The following is a 21,115-nucleotide window of genomic DNA, read 5'->3' on the forward strand; positions in this document are numbered from 1 at the left end:
AAAAGCATTCCAGGTGAAGCTGGTTGAGAGAATGTCAAGAGTGTGCAAAGCTGTCATCAAGGGAAAGGGTGGCATGGTCGAATAATAATAAGGCAGAACAGTTGAAACTGGAGCAGCAGCACAGTCAGGTGGACTGGGGACAGCAAGGAGTCATCATGTCAGGTAGTCCTGGGGCACGGTCCTAGGGCTCAGGTCCTCCGAGAGAGAGAAAGAAAGAGAGAATTAGAGAGAGCATATGTGGGGTGGCCAGTCCTCTTCTGGCTGTGCCGGGTGGAGATTATAACAGAACGTGGCCAAGATGTTCAAATGTTCATAAATGACCAGCATGGTTGAATAATAGTAAGGCAGAACAGTTGAAACTGGAGCAGCAGCATGGCCAGGTGGACTGGGGACAGCAAGGAGTCATCATGTCAGGTAGTCCTGGGACATGGTCCTAGGGCCCAGGCCAGTTGAAACTGGAGCAGCAGCATGGCCAGGTGGACTGGGGACAGCAAGGAGTCATCATGTCAGGTAGTCTTGGGGCATGGTCCTAGGGCTCAGGTCCTCCGAGCGAGAGAAAGAATGATGATGAGTTGCCATTTTGTCTCACCATGGGTGATGGTCGGATTCGCGTTTATCGCCGAAAGAATGAGCGTTACACCGAGGCCTGTACTCTGGAGCGGGATCGATTTGGAGGTGGAGGGTCCGTCATGGTCTGGGGTGGTGTGTCCCAGCATCATTGGACTGAGCCTGTTGTCATTGCAGGCAATCTCAACACTGTGCGTTACAGGAAATACATCCTCCTCCCTCATGTGGTACCCTTCCTGCAGGCTCATCCTGACATGACCCTCCAGCATGACAATGCCACCAGCCATACTGCTCGTTCTGTGCGTGATTTCCTACAAGACAGGAATGTCAGTGTTCTGCCATGGCCAGCGAAGAGCCTGGATCTCAATCCCATTGAGCAAGTTTGGGATCTGTTGGATTGGAGGGTGTGGGCTAGGGCCATTCCCCCCAGAAATGTCCGGGAACTTGCAGGTGCCTTGGTGGAAGAGTGTGGTAACATCTCACAGCAAGAACTGGCAAATCTGGTTCAGTCCATGAGGAGGAGATAAAATGCAGTACTTAATGCAGCTGGTGGCCACACCAGATATTGACTGTGACTTTTGATTTAGACCCCCCCTTGGTTCAAGGATAGATTATTCCATTTCTGTTAGTCACATGTCTGTGGCACCTGTTCAGTTTATGTCTCAGTTGTTGAATCTTATGTTCATACAAATATTTACACGTTAGGTTTGCTGAAAATAAACGCAGTTGACAGTGAGAGGACGTTTCTTTTTTTGCTGAGTTTACATGATTCCATATGTGTAATTTCATAGTTTTGATGTCTTCACTATTATTCTAAAATATAGAAAATAGTAAAAATAAAGAAAAAACCTTGAATGAGTAGGTGTGTTCAAACTTTTGACTGGTACTTTTCTTGTCCATTAAAATAACATTAAATTGATCAGAAATACAGTGTAGACCTTTTTAATGTCGTAGATTACTATTGTAGCTGGAAAATGGCAGATTTTTTATGGAATGTCTACATAGGTTTACAGAGGCCCATTATCAGCAACCATCACTCCTGTGTTCCAATGGCACGTTGCGTTAGCTTATCCAAGTTTATCAATTTAAAAGGCTAATTGATTATTAGAAAATCTTAACACAGCTGAAAACTGTTGTCCTGATTACAAAAGCAATAAAACTGGCCTTCTTTAGACTAGTTGTGTATCTGGAGCATCAACATTTGTGGGTTTGATCACAGGCTCAAATGACCAGAAACAAATAACTTTCTTCTGAAACTCGTCAGTCTATTCTTGTTCTAAGAAATGAAGACTATTCCATGCAAGAAATTGCCAAGAAACTGAAGATCTCATTCAACGCTTTGTACTACTCCCTTCACAGAACAGCGCAAACTGGCTCTAACCAGAATAGAAAGAGGAGTGGGAGGCCCCACTGCACACCTGAGCAAGATGGCAAGTACATTAGAGTGTCTAGTTTGAGAAACAGATGCCTCACAGGTCCTCAACTGGCAGCTTCATTACATACTGTAGTACCTGCAAAACACCAGTCTCAACGTCAACAATTAAGAGGCGACTCCAGGATGCTGGCCTGTTCCTCTGTCCAGTGTCTGTGTTCTTTTGCCCATCTTAATCTTTTCATTTTATTGGCCAGTCTGAGATATGGCTTTTTCTTTGTTACTCTGCCTAGAAGACCAGCATTCTGGAGTCGCCTCTTCACTGTTGACTTCAAAAACAAGGACATTTCTAAGTAACTTTAGAACGGTAGTGTATATATATATATATATATATATATATATGGTTCATGGGAAATGTAAACTGACATGCAGTTGCGTGCAGCTAAGTCGCGGTGGAGGAAGTTCTGTCCACTGAGGTATTCCATCCCCATAGCGATGTCAATCATAAACTTCAGGAGCGTCTGAGTGGGCAGGAACTGAGAGAAGAAGAAGAAGAAGTCATTACAATGTCATTAACCATATTCAGTAAACACAGCATTTTTCCCAATGTGGTCCTCAGAAAGCATCGGACAGCTCACCAATGGACTGTCTCCGAGGCGTGAGCGCAGCAGGAAGCTGTGGAGGTCTCCATATCTCATGAAGGGCAGGATAACCATGGGCTTGGGGAAGTGACCAGACCTCGCCTCCAGACAAACACCTGGCAGGATCAATGGAATAGCAGGTTTATACCTAATAATAACATGTTTACAGGTTTTTTGCGCTATTTGTAACTTATTTTGTACATAATGTTTCTGCCACCATCTTATGGCAAAAAAGAGCTTCTGGATATCAGGACAGCGATCACTTACCTCGGACTAGACAAAGAGATTCTGGATATCAGGACAGCGATCACTCACCTCGGATTAGACAAAGAGCTTCTGGATATCAGGACAGCGATCACTTACCTCGGACTAGACAAAGAGCTTCTGGATATCAGGACAGCGATCACTTACCTCGGACTAGACAAAGAGCTTCTGGATATCAGGACAGCGATCACTTACCTCGGACTAGACAAAGAGCTTCTGGATATCAGGACAGCGATCACTTACCTCGGACTAGACAAATATTTTTTCTTCAACATGCAGGACGCACAGGAAATACTTTGAACACCCGACAAGGCCAACATCCCCGTTGTTGGCAAGAGGAAGAGACGCAGGTCCAGATGACACAGAGAGGGATGCCTCGTAAGGATCCGCGGAAGGTGAGTGGGAAAGCTGCCATTACCGTCAATATTTTGCTCGCCAAGGTACAATCATTGGACAATAAATTAGACGAGGTACGATCACAAATATCCTACCAATGGGACATCAAAAACTGTAACATCTTATGTTTCACGGAATCGTGGCTGAATTATGACATGGATATTCAGCTAGCGGGATATACGCTGCACTGGCTAGATAGAACTGCACACTCAGGTAAGACGAGGAGGGGCGGTCTGTGCATATTTGTAAACAACAGCTGGTGCACGAATTCTAATGAAGTCTCTAGATTTTGCTCGCCTGAAGTAGAGTACCTTATGATAAACTGTAGACCACACTATTTGCCAAAAGTGTTTTCATCTAAACTTTTCGTGGCTGTTAATTTACCACCACAGACGGATGCTGGCACTCAGACCGCACTCAGTCAGCTGTATAAGGAAAAAAGCAAACATAAAACCACTCACCCAGAGGCGGAGCTCCTAGTGGCCAGAGACTTTAATGCAGGGAAACTTAAATCAGTTTGACCTAATTTCTATCAACATGTTAAATGCACAACCAGAGGGAAAACAATTCTAGATCACCTGTATTCCACACACAGACACACATACAAAGCTCTCCCTCGCCCTCCATGTGGTAAATCTGACCACAACTCTATCCTCCTGATTCCTGCTTACAAGCAAAAATTAAAGCAGGAAGCACCAGTGACTCGGTCTATAAAAAAAGTGGTCAGATGAAGAGATGCTTAACTACAGGACTGTTTTGATAGCACAGACAGGAACATGTTCCGGGATTCATCCAATGGCATTGAGGAGCACGCCACATCAGTCACTGGCTTTATCAATAAGTGCATCGAGGACATCAACCCCACAGTGACTGTACGTACATACCCCAACCAGAAGCCATGGATTACAGGTAACATTCGCACTGAGCTATAGGGTAGAGCTGCCGCTTTCAAGGAGCGGGACTCTAACCCGGAAGCTTATAAGAAATCCGGCTATGCACTCCACACTGCCCTTTCCCACCTGGACAAAAGGAACACCTACATGAGAATTCACTGACTACAGCTCAGCGTTCAACACCATAGTACCCACAAAGCTCATCACTAAGCTGAGAATCCTGGGACTAAACACCTCCCTCTGCAACTAGATCCTGGACTTCCTGACGGGCAGGTAGCAACACATCTGCCACGCTGATCCTCAACAGGGGTGCGTGCTCAGTCCCCTCCTGTACTCCCTGTTCACCCATGACTGCTGGCCAGGCACGACTCCAACAAAATTATTAAGTTTGCAGACGACACAACAGTGGCCTGATCACCGACAACGACGAGACAGCCTATAGGGAGGAGGTCAGAGACCTGGCCGGGTGGTGCCAGAATGACAACCTATCCCTCAACGTAACCAAGACTAAGGAGATGATTGTGGACTACAGGAAAAGGAGGACCGAGCCACCCCCATTCTCATCGACAGGGCTGTAGTGGAGCAGGTTGAGAGCTTCAAGTTCCTTGGTGTCCACATCACTAACAAACTAGAATGCTCCAAACACACCAAGACAGTTGTGAAGAGGGCACGACAAAGCCTATTCCCCCTATTTCCTCAGATCCTCAAAAGGTTCTACATCTGTAACATCGAGAACATCCTGACTGGTTGCATCACTGCCTGGTACGGCAACTGTTCGGCCTCTGACCGCAAGGCACTACAGAGGGTAGTGCGTATGGCCCAGTACATCACTGGGACTAAGCTGCCTGCGATACATGACCTCTATACCAGGCGGTGTCAGAGGAAGGTCCCAAAAATTTACAAAGACCCCAGCCAGCCCAGTCATAGACTGTTCTCTCTACTACCGCATGGCAAGCGGTACCAGAGCGCCAAGTCTAGGACCAAAAGGCTCCTTAACAGATTTTTACCCCCAAGCCATAAGACTCCTGAACAGGTAATCAAATGGCTACCCAGACTATTTGCATTGTGTGTGTGTCCCCCAAACCCCTCTTTTACGCTGCTGCTTCTCTCTGTTTATCATATATGAATAGTCACTTTAACTATACATTCATGTACATACTACCTCAATTAGCCCGACTAACTGGTACCCCCACACATTGGCTACCCGGACTATCTGCATTGTGTCCCGCCACCCACCAACCCCTCTTTTACACTACTGCTACTCTATTTATCATATATGCATAGTCACTTTAACCATATCTACTGTAGATATACATACTACCTCAATTTAGTCCGACTAACCGGTGCCTGTATGTAGCCTCGCTACTGTATATAGCCTCGCTACTGTATATAGCCTCGCTACTGTATATAGCCTCAGTACTGTTATTTTTCACTGTCTTTTTACTGTTGTTTTTATTTCCTTATCTATTATTCACCTAATACCTATTCTTTAGCCTGTAAGTAAGCATTTCACTTTAAGGTCTATAGCCGTTGTATTTGGCACACATGACAAATAAACTTTGATTTGATTTGATACAAGTAATTTGTCTTCAACAGACCAGGAATGAGCCCGGATGGCCTATGATGACAGCAGAGAAGACCTACAGTACCTTGCAGCCTGATGACATTAGGGTGGTCAAAGTTCTTCATGAAGGCAGCCTCATTCAGGAAGTCTTCTATCTCCCTCTGGGAGAAGCTATCCACTAGAAAACAAAGAGGAAATTAATACAAATTGTACTTGCTATTTACTCTGGTCTTAGATCTGTTTGCGCGGGCTTGCCAAATCTTGGCAAACACTTCATGAACTACATAGTTATACAGCCCAACAGATCTGGGACCAGGCTGTAGAATTAATCAACCATCTAGGATAAAGAAGGAGGAAAAACCTCTCAATCTGACCTAAATGACATCGTCAGATTAAAATAAACTGATAGTGGTTGAAGAAACTCACATTTCATCGTCTTCACAGCCACTTTCTCAGATGCTCCGTCAGGTTGTTTCAGACGTCCCTCCACCACAGAGCCAAATTCACCTGTTCAATAAAAAATATATAAAAAATGTGCTACTATAGAGGTAACCCGTCAGAAATACCTCTAAATTTCAAGTAGCAACAAAGAAATGGCATATGATTTTTTTTTAAATTTTACCTACTTTATAATATACATTTTATAATTTAAAGAGGCTAATCATTTTGTGTAATAAGATATCAAATGAATGCCATCCTCACCCTCTCCCAGAACCTTCCCGATGGAAAGCAGATTTCTCATAATCATGAAGTCCTGTAGTTTGGCTTGGAGCTCTCCACTCACACCCAGGTTACCAACTATAAAGGAAAATATAGCTCATATTGGTATTATTGGGCTGTGGATATAGATATAAAACAATTATCCACTTTAAATTATGAGGAAGATAAAGTATAGAGCAGAGTAGAACATTTATTAACATCCGTGTGATTTCAATGGCTGATCGGTTGTAGGACCTCTGGGGCCTGTACTGGACGATGGGTGGAAGCTTCTCTGCCCTTCCAAACATCTGACTGGAGTGGGCGCCAGAGAGACACAAGTTACTAACATAAAGTAGAAAAAACATTAAGGGAGAATCTCAATTGCATTTCCTTGATTCCTTGCATTGTCTCCTTCTCAAAACCCGTTACTCTCTTACTTTGTACGTCTAGAATTGCTTTGGTCAAAAGTAGTGTACTATATAGGGAATAGGGTGCCATTTGGAATGCAGACAGAGTGAGTCACGAACTCACTAAGGTTAACAAGAGCTTGCCTCCGAGTTAGTTTAGGTTAAGGTTAGATGGAGAATTCATGTAGAAGCATAAAGCTAGCTCTATGACCTGATGTTTTCCTCCCTCTGAGGGATGAGAGGTTGTTTGCTAGTTTTGGCGCATAACACATTCTTATCTGTATTTCCTGAATGGCAACACTGAGTCACCTCTAACTTCATACATTCCAGAACAGAGACAGCAGAAATGACAGGATATTGAGTTGTTTTGATGTTGAGAAAAGGAGAGGAGTGGGTTATTTTGATGTTGAGTGGAGTGGGTCATTTTGGTGGAGTGGAGAGGAAAGGAAGAGTGGAATGGAGAGAATTGTTTTGGTGTTGTGGAGTGGAATGATTTGGTGTTGAGGAGAGGAGCGGACAAGAGTGGAGTGGAGTGGGGGGTGGAGTGGACAAGAGGGGAGAGGAGAGGAAAAGAAGGGAGAGGAGTGGAGGGGAGTGAAGTGAAGTGGACAAGAGGGGAGAGTAGAGGAGAGGAGTGGAAAAGCGGGGAGAGGAGAGGAGTGGAGTGGACAAGAGTGGAGAATAGAGGGAAGGAGTGTAGAGGACTGGAAAAAAGGGGAGAGGGGTAGAGAGTGTTGTTTTGGCTTTTCTTTTCAACACAGCTGGACTACCTCTGTCATCAGTAGTAAGACCAGCAATGGTTGTGTTCATTAGGCACCAACCGGAAGAAAACAGAATGAAACAGGGACGGACTACTGGGCTTGTTCAATGAGAAAAGCCCATTTTCATTTTCTGTTGCAAAACATTAGAAAATTCCATAGTCTGCCATAACTAACACCACCCAGATCTTACTGCTGAGTTAGTCCAGCTGTTTCAGTCTGTTTTCTTCCATTTGGTGCCTAATGAGCATGACCCATTCAGTACAATCTTGGCAACCTTTACCTCTGGTGCAGTTGTTGTGTGTAATTAAGAGGAAACCAGGCATCCAAATGTACTGGGTAACTGTATCCCTGCCTACAACCATTTCCACTACGAGTGACCAACACACCATTTCCCCTCAGCAACTCCAGGGATCAAAATACCGACTAACTTCTACACCTGCTGCAACATCCAAATCGGGTTTCCTGATCATGAAACTGAGTGAAGAAAACTGCCAAGAAACAATTTGGTTACAGAGGAAGGAACCCTGTGCCTACACTGTAGTACAGTGTACACCTTCTTGTACATCATGATACAATTACGACTTTAATATGTGAAGAAGCATACAAACGTACCCAAAGCGTGTGTCTAGTATCTGGCCTCTCATGCAGATAGCAGCCCAGAATACTAGCAGCAGGAGACAGAAGCCACACACCACCCCTAGTACAATGTACACAGAGTCTGATCCTCTGGTGTGTGGACTGGAGGAGGGAAACAGGAGCCAACCTGGAACACAACAGGCAATCAATCAAATCAAAGTATGGTTGATTTATAGAACAGAACACAGATTTGTACGGCATAGAATAGAATGTAGATTAGATAGAGAAACATCCTCCTCATTCTCCCAGGCTGTACTCTGAAAGTGTTCTCTTTAATTACAATAATTACAATCTGTGTCTTAAGTGTCCCAGTTGAGGAGCTGTAGCAGTGATTAAAATCAACACACCATTTAAACTGAGGATATTCCAAACAGTAAGGAGAAGTATGAGCCCTGTATTGTATTGAACTCTTGTATTGCCCATTTTACAATGTTTATTGTCTCGCAACAGCAGCAAGACAGTGTACTGCTTCTGAATGCATATGTATGGGTTATGAACTCCTTATGTAGTGCAGACTACTCACTGCTCTCTGGTACAAAGATCCTAACCGGTGGACTGAGCATGCCACGCCCAGCCTGAGTAACGGCAGCTACCTGAACTCCTTATGTAGTGCAGACTACTCACTGCTCTCTGGTACAAAGATCCTAACCGGTGGACTGAGCATGCCACGCCCAGCCTGAGTAACGGCAGCTACCTGAACACTGTATGTAGTGTTGAACTCCTGTAGGGCCACAGCGGCAGTGTTGGAGGAGCTGCGGATCTGAGGAATACAACATCATGGTTATATTCAGCAGTTTACAATCAGAAATCGGGGTTGTATTCAGCAGTTTAGATCGGGGTTTCTCAAACACACCTATTCCATTAATTAACTCATTCCACTAATTAACTCATCAAACCTTTGATTATTGGAATCAGATGTGTAGCGCTAGGGCAAAAACTACAATGTGCACCCCTTTGGGTACCTAGGACCAAAATGAAGAAACACTAATATTTATATTGACATTACCAGTCAAAAGTTTGGACACACCTATTTTTTTTTTACTATTTTCTACATTGTAGAATAATTGTGAAGACAGCAAAACTATGAAATAACACATATGGAATCATGTAATAACCAAAAATATGTTAAATAAAAATATATTTTAGATTCTTCAAAGTAGCCACCCTTTGCCTTGATGACAGCTTTGCACAATCTTGGCATTCTCTCAACCAGCTTCATGAGGTAGTCACCTGGAATGCATTTCAATTAACAGGTGTGCCTTGTTCAAAGTTAATTTGTGGAATTCCTATCCTTCTTAATGCGTTTGAGCTAATCAGTTGTGTTATGACAAGATAGGGGTGGTATTCAGAAGATAGCCATATTTGGTAAAAAATACCAAGTGCATATTATGGCAAGAACAGCTCAAATAAGCAATGAGAAATGACAGTCCATCATTACTTTAAGACATGAAGGTCAGTCAATACGGATTTCAAGTGCAGACGCAAAAACAATCAAGCACTATGGTGAAACTGGCTCTCATGAGGACTGCCACAGGAAAGGAAGACCCATAGTTACCTCTGCTGCAGAGGACAAGTTCATTAGCGTTAACTGCACCTCAGATTGCAGGCCAAATAAATGCTCCACAGAGTTGAAGTAACAGACACATCTCAACATCAACTGTTCAGAGACATGAATCAGGACTGAATGGTCGAATTGCTGCAAAGAAACCACTACTAAAAAGACATCAAGAAGAGACTTGCTTTTTCCATATAACACGAGCAATGGACGTTAGACCGGTGGAAATCTGTCCTTTGGTGCCAGGAGCCCAAATGTTTAGATTTTTGGCCTTTGTGAGACGCAGACTAGGTGAACGGCAGTGGAGGCTCCTCAGAGGAGGAAGGGGAGGACAATCCTCCTCAGTGAATTTCATAAAATAAAAAAAAATGTAAAACATTTAAAAAGTTACCATTTTTAGATAAAATTACACTAAATATAATCATGTCACAAAATAATCACGTCACAAAGTTTGCAAAGAAAGTCTACAGTAGCCTCAACAGCACTCTGTAGGGTAGCACCATGGTGTAGCCGGAGGACAGCTAGTTTCCATCCTCCTTTGGGTACATTGACTTCAATACAAAACCTAGGAGGCTCATGGTTCTCACCCCCTTCCATAGACTTACACAGTGATCATGACAACTTTGGGAGAACATCATCCAGCATATCAGAGCTCTTGCAGCATGAACTAACATGTTGTTAATCAAATTATCAGATAATTAATCTAGTACTAAAAGCATAAACTACAGATAGCTAGCACTGCAGTGTATAAAATGTGGTGAGTAGTTGACTCAAAGAGAGATAAAGACAATAGTTGAACAGTTTTGGAACATATTAATTTCTTCCAAAATAAAGGAGAATCAAGAGAGAGTAATTTTTTCCCCACTTTCACTTACTTAGCTAGCAAATGCAGCTAGCTAGTTTAGCCTACTGAAACACCCTGCTCAAACAGAGGGATGCTATGTTAGCTAGGTGGCTATGACTTTCCAACACAACACTGGAACTCTTCCAAGTCAAGGTAAGCATTTGGTATTACTCATTTATTGCCACCAGGGCCCGCCGTTGTACCTGCTTTCTGACTGTACAGTGTAATGTTGCTGCATGATTGTAGCGGGTTTACTAACGCATTAGTTCTATTAGCTATGCTGACTATGAGGTTACTTTAGCTAATATGGTGACAACAATGTATTTTTGCCTGGTCACATACAGCTGATGTGTTGTGCATTGAAGTTCACAAGCGAAGGGAAGTTGAGGAATACAACGTGGCTGTTATGTGAGTGAACTCTGTTTATGAGTGATCAGGGGTGTATTCATTCTGCTGATTCTGTTGAAAAATGTTTCTTAAAAACAGAAGCAAATGGAACAAAACGGGGATAAACATACCTGAACATGTCGAATAGAAACTCTCATTTGCAACTGTTGGACAAATGATTACACCCTATGTCAGCTAGATGCAGGCAAGAGTGTCCAAGGCGGTATAGAATGGCACTGTCTGTCACCTCAAAATTGCCTCTCAACCTGTGTGGACCTATATTGTAAACTTTTCATAGGCCATCTTATGATGGGTATATGGAAAATTAGAGTATCATGTAGTAGCCTAAACCTATCACTATTACATTGAACTGGGTGAATGGAATATGAATGAGTCTTCTAATATTCTGTAATAGAAATAAGGCCATGGTCATGAATTGTTTTTGTCCTCCCTCATCTTAAAAAGCACTGACTGCCGCTGGTGAACGGATGATCTCTGCATGTGTGGTTCCCACCGTGAGGCATGGAGAAGGACATTTGATGGTGTGGGGGTGCTTTGCTGGTGACACTGTCTGTGATTTATTTAGAATTCAAGGCACACTTAAACAGCATGGCTACCACAGCATTCTGCAGCGATACGCCATCCCATCTGGTTTGCGCTTAGTGGGACTACCATTCGTTTTTTAACAGGACAATGACCCAACACAGCTCCAGGCTGTGTAAGGGCTACTTGACCAAGAAGGAGAGTAATTGAGTGCTGCATCAGATGATCTGGCCTCCACAATCACCCAACCTCAACCCAATTGAGATGGTTTGGGATGAGTTGGACAGCAGAGTGAGGGAAAAGCAGCCTACAAGTACATATGTGGGAACTCCTTCAAGACTGTTGGAAAAGCATTCCTCATGAAGCTGGTTAAGAGAATGCCAAGAGTGTGCAAAACTGTCATCAAGACAAAGGGTGGCTAATTTGAGGGGAGTGGAAACCAGATGGCACAATTGTCTTGTTTTTTAAATGTATTTATGGATAGCCAAGGGCACACTCCAAACCTCAGACATAATTTACAAATAAAGCATTTGTGTGTAGTGAGTCCGCCAGATCAGAGGTAGTAGGGATGACCAGGGATGTTCATTTGAGAAGTGTGTGAATTGGACCATTCTCCTGTCCTGCTAAGCACTCAAAATGCAATAAATTCTTTTGGGTGTCAGGGAAAATGTATGGAGTAAAAAGTACATGATTTTATTCATGAAGGTAGTGAAGTAAAAGTCTATGTTATCAAAAAATATTAGTACACTGCCTTGCAAAAGTATTCACCCTCCTTGGCCTTTTTCCTATTTTGTTGCATTACAACCTGTAATGTAAATGGATTTTTATTTGGATTTCATGTAATAGACATACACAAAATAGTGCAAATTGGTGAAGTGAAAAAAATTACTTGTTTAAAAAAAATCTAAATAAATCTAAAACGGAATAGTGGTGCGTGCATATGTATTCACCCCCTTTGCTATGAAGCCCCTAAATAAGATATAGTGCAACCAAATACCTTCAGAAGTCACATAATTAGTTGAATAAAGTCCATCTTAATAAAAAATGGAAAGAATATGGCACCACAACAAACCTGTCAAGAGAGGGTCGCCCACCAAAACTCATGGACCAGGCAAGGACAGCATTAATCAGAGAGGCAACAAAGAGACCAAAGATAACCCTGAAGGAGCTGCAAAGCTCCACAGCTGAGATTGGAGTATCTGTCCATAGGACCACTTTAGGCTGTACACTCCACATAGCTGAGCTTTATAGAGGAGTGGCCAGAAAAAAGCCATTGCTTAAAGAAAAAAATAAGCAAACATGTTTGGTGTTTGTCTTAAATCATGTGAGAGACTTCCCAAACATATGGAAGAAGGTACTCTGGTCAGATGAGACTAAAATGGAGCTTTTTGGCCATCAAGAAAAACGCTGTGTCTGGCGCAAACCCAACACCTCTCATCACCTCGAGAACACCATCGGCAGGGCGAGGTGCGCTAAATACAGGGGAATTCTTGAGGGAAACCTGTTGCAGTCTTCCAGAAATTTGAGACTCCGATGGAGGTTCACCTTCCAGCAGGACAATGACCCTAATTATACTGCTAAAGCAACACTTGAGTGGTTTAAGGGAAAACATTTAAATATCATGGAATGGCCTCGTCAAAGCCCAGTCATCAATCCAAATGAGAATCTGTGGTATGACTTAAAGATTGCTGTACACCAGCGGAACCCATCCAACTTGAAGGAGCAGGAGCAGTTTTTCCTTGAAGAATGGGCAAAATTCCCAGTGGCTAGATGTGCTAAGCTTATAGAGACATACCCCAAGAGACTTGCAGCTGTAATTGCTGCAAAAGGTGTCTCTACAAAGTATTGGCTTTGGGGGGGGGGGGGGGTAGTTATGCACGCTTTTTTTTGTCTTATTTATTTTTTGTTTCACAATAAAACATATTTTGCATCTTCAAAGTGGTAGGCAAGTTGTGTAAATTAAATGATACAACCCCCCCAAAAATCCATTTTAATTCAACAAAATAGGAAAAATGCCAAGGGGGTGAATAATTTCGCAAGCCACTGTAGATTACAATTTGGGCAGTTGACATGGTGATCTGAATGGTGTTTACAGAGAGCTGAGAGGGGGATTGTTGGGGAACATGTGACAGTAGATAAAGCCCTTGGTTGCACAACACTGCCACATGGCAACATATGGGGTTCCCCTCCCACTAGCCAAAGTGCTGACAGTGGGACTGGAGGCCCAGAAAAACTCGGAAACACAGAAGACACACAGTAACACGATGTACTATCTCTCTATGACAACGTTTCATACCAGAACTTTTATTTTGGAAACAGCATGACTAGTCACAGTCAGAAACACATTGTACTGTATATCTCTGACCAAGAACATGTATTGCATCAAAGCAATTAAAATGTATCTTGTTGATAGAGTAGGGAAGAGTAGAATATAGTAGAGCAGAATAGGGAAGAGTAGAGAAGATCAGGGAAGAGTAGAGCAGAGTAGAGCAGAGCAGGGAAGAGTAGAGCAGAGCAGAGCAGGGAAGAGTAGAGCAGAGCAGAGTAGAGCAGAGTAGGGAAGAGTAGAGCAGAGTAGGGAAGAGTAGAGCAGAGTAGAGCAGAGTAGGGAAGAGTAGAGTAGAGCAGAGTAGAGCAGAGCAGGGAATGGGCAGAGCAGGGAAGAGTAGAGCAGAGTAGAGCAGAGCATGAGCAGAGCAGGGAAGAGTAGAGCAGAGTAGAGCAGAGTAGGGAAGAGTAGAGTAGAGCAGAGTAGAGCAGAGCAGGGAATGGGCAGAGCAGGGAAGAGTAGAGCAGAGTAGAGCATGAGCAGAGCAGGGAAGAGTAGAGCAGAGCAGGGAAGAGTATATCAGAGCAGAGCAGGGAAGAGTAGGGAAGAGTAGAGCAGAGCAGGGAAGAGTAGAGCAGAGCAGAGCAGGGCAGAGGAGAGTAGAGAAGTGTAGAATAGAGAAGTGTAGAGTAGAGCAGAGCAGAGTAGAGCAGAGCAGGGTAGAGTAGAGCAGTGTAGGAAAGAGTAGAGTATGGTAGAGTAGAGCAGAGAAGTGTAGAGTAGGGAACAGTAGAGCAGGGTAGAGTAGAGCAGAGTAGGGAAGAGTATAGGGAAGAGTAGAGTAGAGTAGGGAAGAGTAGAGTAGAGCAGAGTATGGAAGAGTAGAGCAGGGAAGAGTAGAGCAGAGTATGGAAGAGTAGAGTAGGGAAGAGTAGAGTAGAGTAGGGAAAAGTAGAGTAGAGCAGAGTAGGGAAGAGTAGAGTAGAGTAGAGCAGAGTAGGGAAGAGTAGAGTAGAGTAGAGCAGAGTAGGAAAGAGTAGAGTAGGGAAGAGTAGAGCAGAGTAGGGAAGAGCAGAGCAGAGAAGGGTAGAGCAGAGTAGGGAAGAGTAGAGCAGAGTAGGGAAGAGCAGAGCAGAGAAGGGTAGAGCAGAGTAGGGAAGAGTAGAGTAGAGTAGAGCAGAGTAGGAAAGAGTAGAGTAGGGAAGAGTAGAGCAGAGTAGGGAAGAGCAGAGCAGAGAAGGGTAGAGCAGAGTAGGGAAGAGCAGAGCAGAGATAGATAGAATTTATAGATAATTGGCCCTCTTTCTGGGACTCACCCACAAACAGGACCAAGCCTGGCCTGTTGAGGAGTGACAGACTCCATCCTAGCTGGAGGGGTGCTCTCATCTTATCTACGAACATAGACAGGGCTCTAACTCCCCGAAGTCCACAATGAGATTGGGTGCAGGCCAGGCAGCAGGCTGTTAGCCAGCCTGCCAGCTTAGTGGAGTCTGCCACTAGCACAGTCAGTGTAGTCAGCTCAGCTATCCCCATTGAGACCGTGTCTGTGCCACGACCTAGGTTGGGCAAAACTAAACATGGCGGTGTTTACCTTAGCAATCTCACTGGAATAAAGACCTCCTCCATTCCTGCCATTATTGAAAGAGATTGTGATATCTCACATCTCAAAATAGGGCTACTTAATGTTAGATCCCACACTTCCAAGGCAGTTATAGTCAATGAACTAATTACTGATCAGATCATAATCTTGATGTGATTGGCCTGACTGAAACATGGCTTAAGCCTGATGAATTTACTGTGTTAAATGAGGCCTCACCTCCTGGCTACACTAGTGACCATATACCCAGCACATCCCGCAAAGGCGGAGGTGTTGCTAACATTTATGATAGCAAATTTCAATTTACAAAAAAAACCCAGACATGTTTCTCTTTTGAGCTTCTAGTCATGAAATCTATGCAGCCTACTCAATCACTTTTTATAGCTACTGTTTTCAGGCCTCCTGGGCCATATACAGCATTCCTCACTGAGTTCCCTGAATTCCTATCGGACCTTGTAGTCATAGCAGATAATATTCTAATCTTTGGTGACTTTAATATTCACATGGAAAAGTCCATTGACCCACTCCAAAAGGCTTTCGGAGCCATCATCGACTCAGTGGGTTTTGTCCAACATGTCTCTGGACCCACTCACTGTCACAGTCATACGCTGGACCTAGTTTTGTCCCATGGAATAAATGTTGTGGATCTTAATGTTTTTCCTCATAATCCTGGACTATCGGACCACCATTTTATTACGTTTGCAATTGCAACAAATAATCTGGTCAGACCCCAACCAAGGAACATCAAAAGTCGTGCTATAAATTCACAGACAACACAAAGATTCCTTGATGCCCTTCCAGACTCCCTCTGCCTACCCAAGGACGCCAGAGGACAAAAATCCGTTAACCACCTAACTGAGGATCTCAATTTAACCTTGCGCAATACCCTAGATGCAGTTGCACCCCTAAAAAGTAAAAAAATGTCTCATAAGAAACTAGCTCCCTGGTACACAGAAAATACCCGAGCTCTGAAGCAAGCTTCCAGAAAATTGGAACGGAAATGGCGCCACACCAAACTGGAAGTCTTCCGACTAGCTTGGAAGGACAGTACCGTGCAGTACCGAAGAGCCCTTACTGCTGCTCGATCATCCTATTTTTCTAACTTAATTGAGGAAAATAAGAACAATCCGAAATTCCTTTTGATACTGTCGCAAAGCTAACTAAAAAGCAGCATTCCCCAAGAGAGGATGACTTTCACTTTAGCAGTGATAAATTCATGAACTTCTTTGAGGAAAAGATTATGATTATTAGAAAGCAAATTACGGACTCCTCTTTAAACCTGCGTATTCCTCCAAACCTCAATTGTCCTGAGTCTGCACAACTCTGCCAGGACCTAGGATCAAGAGAGACGCTCAAGTCTTTTAGTACTATATCTCTTGACACAATGATGAAAATAATCATGGCCTCTAAACCTTCAAGCTGCATACTGGACCCTATTCCAACTAAACTACTGAAAGAGCTGCTTCCTGTGCTTGGCCCTCCTATGTTGAACATAATAAACGGCTCTCTATCCACTGGATGTGTACCAAACTCACTAAAAGTGGCAGTAATAAAGCCTCTCCTGAAAAAGCCAAACCTTGACCCAGAAAATATAAAAAACTATCGGCCTATATCGAATCTTCCATTCCTCTCAAAAATTTTAGAGAAGGCTGTTGCGCAGCAACTCACTGCCTTCCTGAAGACAAACAAGGTATACGAAATGCTTCAGTCTGGTTTTAGACCCCATCATAGCACTGAGACGGCACTTGTGAAGGTGGAATAATGACATTTTAATGGCATCGGACCGAGGCTCTGCATCTGTCCTCGTGCTCCTAGACCTTAGTGCTGCTTTTGATACCATCGATCACCACATTCTTTTGGAGAGATTGGAAACCCAAATTGGTCTACACGGACATGTTCTGGCCTGGTTTAGATCTTATCTGTCGGAAAGATATCAGTTTGTCTCTGTGAATGGTTTGTCCTCTGACAAATCAACTGTAAATTTCGGTGTTCCTCAAGGTTCTGTTTTAGGACCACTATTGTTTTCACTATATATTTTACCTCTTGGGGATGTTATTCGAAAACATAATGTAAACTTTCACTGCTATGCGGATGACACACAGCTGTACATTTCAATGAAACATGGTGAAGCCCCAAAATTGCCCTCGCTAGAAGCATGTGTTTCAGACATAAGGAAGTGGATGGCTGCAAACTTTCTACTATTAAACTCGGACAAAACAGAGATGCTTGTTCTAGGTCCCAAGAAACAAAGAGATCTTCTGTTGAATCTGACAATTAATCTTAATGGTTGTACAGTCGTCTCAAATAAAACTGTGAAGGACCTCGGCGTTACTCTGGACCCTGATCTCTCTTTTGAAGAACATATCAAGACCATTTCGAGGACAGCTTTTTTCCATCTACGTAACATTGCAAAAATCAGAAACTTTCTGTCCAAAAATGATGCAGAAAAATTAATCCATGCTTTTGTCACTTCTAGGTTAGACTACTGCAATGCTCTATTTTCCGGCTACCCGGATAAAGCACTTCAGTTAGTGCTAAATACGGCTGCTAGAATCCTGACTAGAACCAAAAAATTTGATCATATTACTCCAGTGCGAGCCTCTCTACACTGGCTTCCTGTCAAAGCAAGGGCTGATTTCAAGGTTTTACTGCTAACCTACAAAGCATTACATGGGCTTGCTCCTACCTATCTCTCTGATTTGGTCCTGCCGTACATACCTACACGTATGCTACGGTCACAAGACGCAGGCCTCCTAATTGTCCCTAGAATTTCTAAGCAAACAGCTGGAGGCAGGGCTTTCTCCTATAGAGCTCCATTTTTATGGAACGGTCTGCCTACCCATGTCAGAGACGCAAACTCGGTCTCAACCTTTAAGTCTTTACTGAAGACTCATTCTTCAGTGGGTCATATGATTGAGTGTAGTCTGGCCCAGGAGTGGGAAGGTGAACGGAAAGGCTCTGGAGCAACGAACCGCCCTTGCTGTCTCTGCCTGGCCGGTTCCCCTCTTTCCACTGGGATTCTCTGCCTCTAACCCTGTTACGGGGCTGAGTCACTGGCTTACTGGGGCTCTCTCATGCCGTCCCTGGGGGGGTGCGTCACCTGGGTGGGTTGATTCACTGTTGTGGTCAGCCTGTCTGGGTTGGCGCCCCCCCCATGGGTTGTGCCGTGGCGGAGATCTTTGTGGGCTATACTCGGCCTTGTCTCAGGATGGTAAGTTGGTGGTTGAAGATATCCCTGTAGTGGTGTGGGGGCTGTGCTTTGGCAAAGTGGGTGGGGTTATATCCTTCCTGTTTGGCCCTGTCCGGGGGTGTCCTCGGATGGGGCCACAGTGTCTCCTGACCCCTCCTGTCTCAGCCTCCAGTATTTATGCTGCAGTAGTTTATGTGTCGGGGGGCTAGGGTCAGTTTGTTATATCTGGAGTACTTCTCCTGTCCTATTCGGTGTCCTGTGTGAATCTAAGTGTGCGTTCTCTAATTCTCTCCTTCTTTCTCTCTCTCGGAGGACCTGAGCCCTAGGACCATGCCCCAGGACTACCTGACATGATGACTCCTTGCTGTCCCCAGTCCACCTGGCCATGCTGCTGCTCCAGTTTCAACTGGCCTGGGCCCTAGGACCATGTCCCAGGACTACCTGACATGATGACTCCTTGCTGTCCCCAGTCCACCTGGCCATGCTGCTGCTCCAGTTTCAACTGTTCTGCCTTACTATTATTCAACCATGCTGGTCATTTATGAACATTTGAACATCTTGGCCACGTTCTGTTATAATCTCCACCCGGCACAGCCAGAAGAGGACTGGCCACCCCACATATGCTCTCTCTAATTCTCTCTTTCTTTCTCTCTCTCGGAGGACCTGAGCCCTAGGACCGTGCCCCAGGACTACCTGACATGATGACTCCTTGCTGTCCCCAGTCCACCTGACTGTGCTGCTGCTCCAGTTTCAACTGTTCTGCCTTATTATTATTCGACCATGCTGGTCATTTATGAACATTTGAACATCTTGGTCATGTTCTGTTATAATCTCTACCCGGCACAGCCAGAAGAGGACTGGCCACCCCACATAGCCTGGTTCCTCTCTAGGTTTCTTCCTAGGTTTTGGCCTTTCTAGGGAGTTTTTCCTAGCCACCGTGCTTTTACACCTGCATTGTTTGCTGTTTGGGGTTTTAGGATGGGTTTCTGTACAGCACTTTGAGATATCAGCTGATGTGAGACATAAACTGAACAAGTTCCACAGACATGTGACTAACATAAATGGAATAATGTGTCCCTGATGAAAGGGGGGAACAAAATCAAAAGTAACAGTCAGTATCTGGTGTGGCCACCAGCTGCATTAAGTACTGCAGTGCATCTCCTCCTCATGGACTGCACCAGATTTGCCGGTTCTTGCTGTGAGATGTTACCCCACTCTTCCACCAAGGCACCTGCAAGTTCCCAGACATTTCTGGGGGGAATGTCCCTAGCCCTCACCCTCCGATCCAACAGGTCCAAGACGTGCTCAATGGGATTGAGATCCGGGCTCTTCGCTGGCCATGGCAGAACAGTGACATTCCTGTCTTGCAGGAAATCATGCACAGAACGAGCAGTACGGCTGGTGGCATTGTCATGCTGGAGGGTCATGTCAGGATGAGCCTGCAGGAAGGGTACCACATGAGGGAGGAGGATGTCTTCCCTGTAACGCACAGTGATTAAATTGTCTGCAATGACAACAAGCTCAGTCCGATGATGCTGTGACACACCACCCCAGACCATGACGGACCCTCCACCTCCAAATCGATCCCACTCCAGAGTACAAGCCTCGGTGGAATGTGAATCTGACCATCACCCCTGGTGAGACAAAACCGCGACTCGTCAGTGAAGAGCACTTTTTGCCAGTCCTGTCAGGTCCAGCGACAGTGGGTTTGTGCCCATAGGCAACGTTGTTGCCGGTGATGTCTGGTGAGGACCTGCCTTACTACAACAGGTCTACAAGCCCTCAGTCCAGCCTCTCTCAGCCTATTGTGGACAATATGAGCACTGATGGAGGGATTGTGCGTTCCTGGTGTAACTCAGGCAGTTATTGTTGCCATCCTGTACCTGTCCCGCAGGTGTGATGTTCGGATGTACCAGTCCTGTGTAGGTGTTGTTACATGTGGTCTGCCACTGCGAGGATTATCAGCTGTCCATCCTGTCTCCCTGTAGCGCTGTCTTTGGCGTCTCACAGTACGGACATTGCAATTTATTGCCCTGGCCACATCTGCAGTCCTCATGTCTCCTTGCAGCATGCCTAAGGCACGTTCATCTAGATGACCAGGGACCCTGGGCATCTTTCTTTTGGTGTTTTTCAGAGTCAGTAAAAAGGCCTCTTTAGTGTCCTAAGTTTTCATAACTGTGACCTTAATTGCCCACCATCTGTAAGCTGTTAGTGTCTTAACGACCATTCCACAGGTGCATGTTCATTAATTGTTTATGGTTCATTGCACAGTGTTTTTTTTGCTGAGTTTATATTATTTTTTACATTGTTTGCAAACTGATGTGACACGTATTAATGGTAAAAAATAACATGCAAAACAGGCAAGCCCAAAAAATGTGGGGCCCTGTAACAAGTACACTGAGTACAGAGAGTGAGTGTTTTAATAAATTAACAAAATAAACACAAACAACACACCTACATGAAACAGAGTCAAAATAACCAGAGGAAAGAACCAAGGGGAGTGACCGATATAGGGAAGATAATCAAGGTG

The 21,115-nt window shown here is 44.3% G+C and overlaps 1 pseudogene; it reads right to left on the reverse strand.

The window, feature by feature from the left end:
- The window catches only part of LOC115121777 (tyrosine-protein kinase Mer-like), a 35,215-nt pseudogene that overhangs the window by 13,555 nt on the left and 545 nt on the right, over positions 1-21,115 (reverse strand).

This window comes from Oncorhynchus nerka, linkage group LG28, assembly GCF_034236695.1.
Source record: "Oncorhynchus nerka isolate Pitt River linkage group LG28, Oner_Uvic_2.0, whole genome shotgun sequence".
Lineage (NCBI taxonomy): Eukaryota > Metazoa > Chordata > Actinopteri > Salmoniformes > Salmonidae > Oncorhynchus > Oncorhynchus nerka.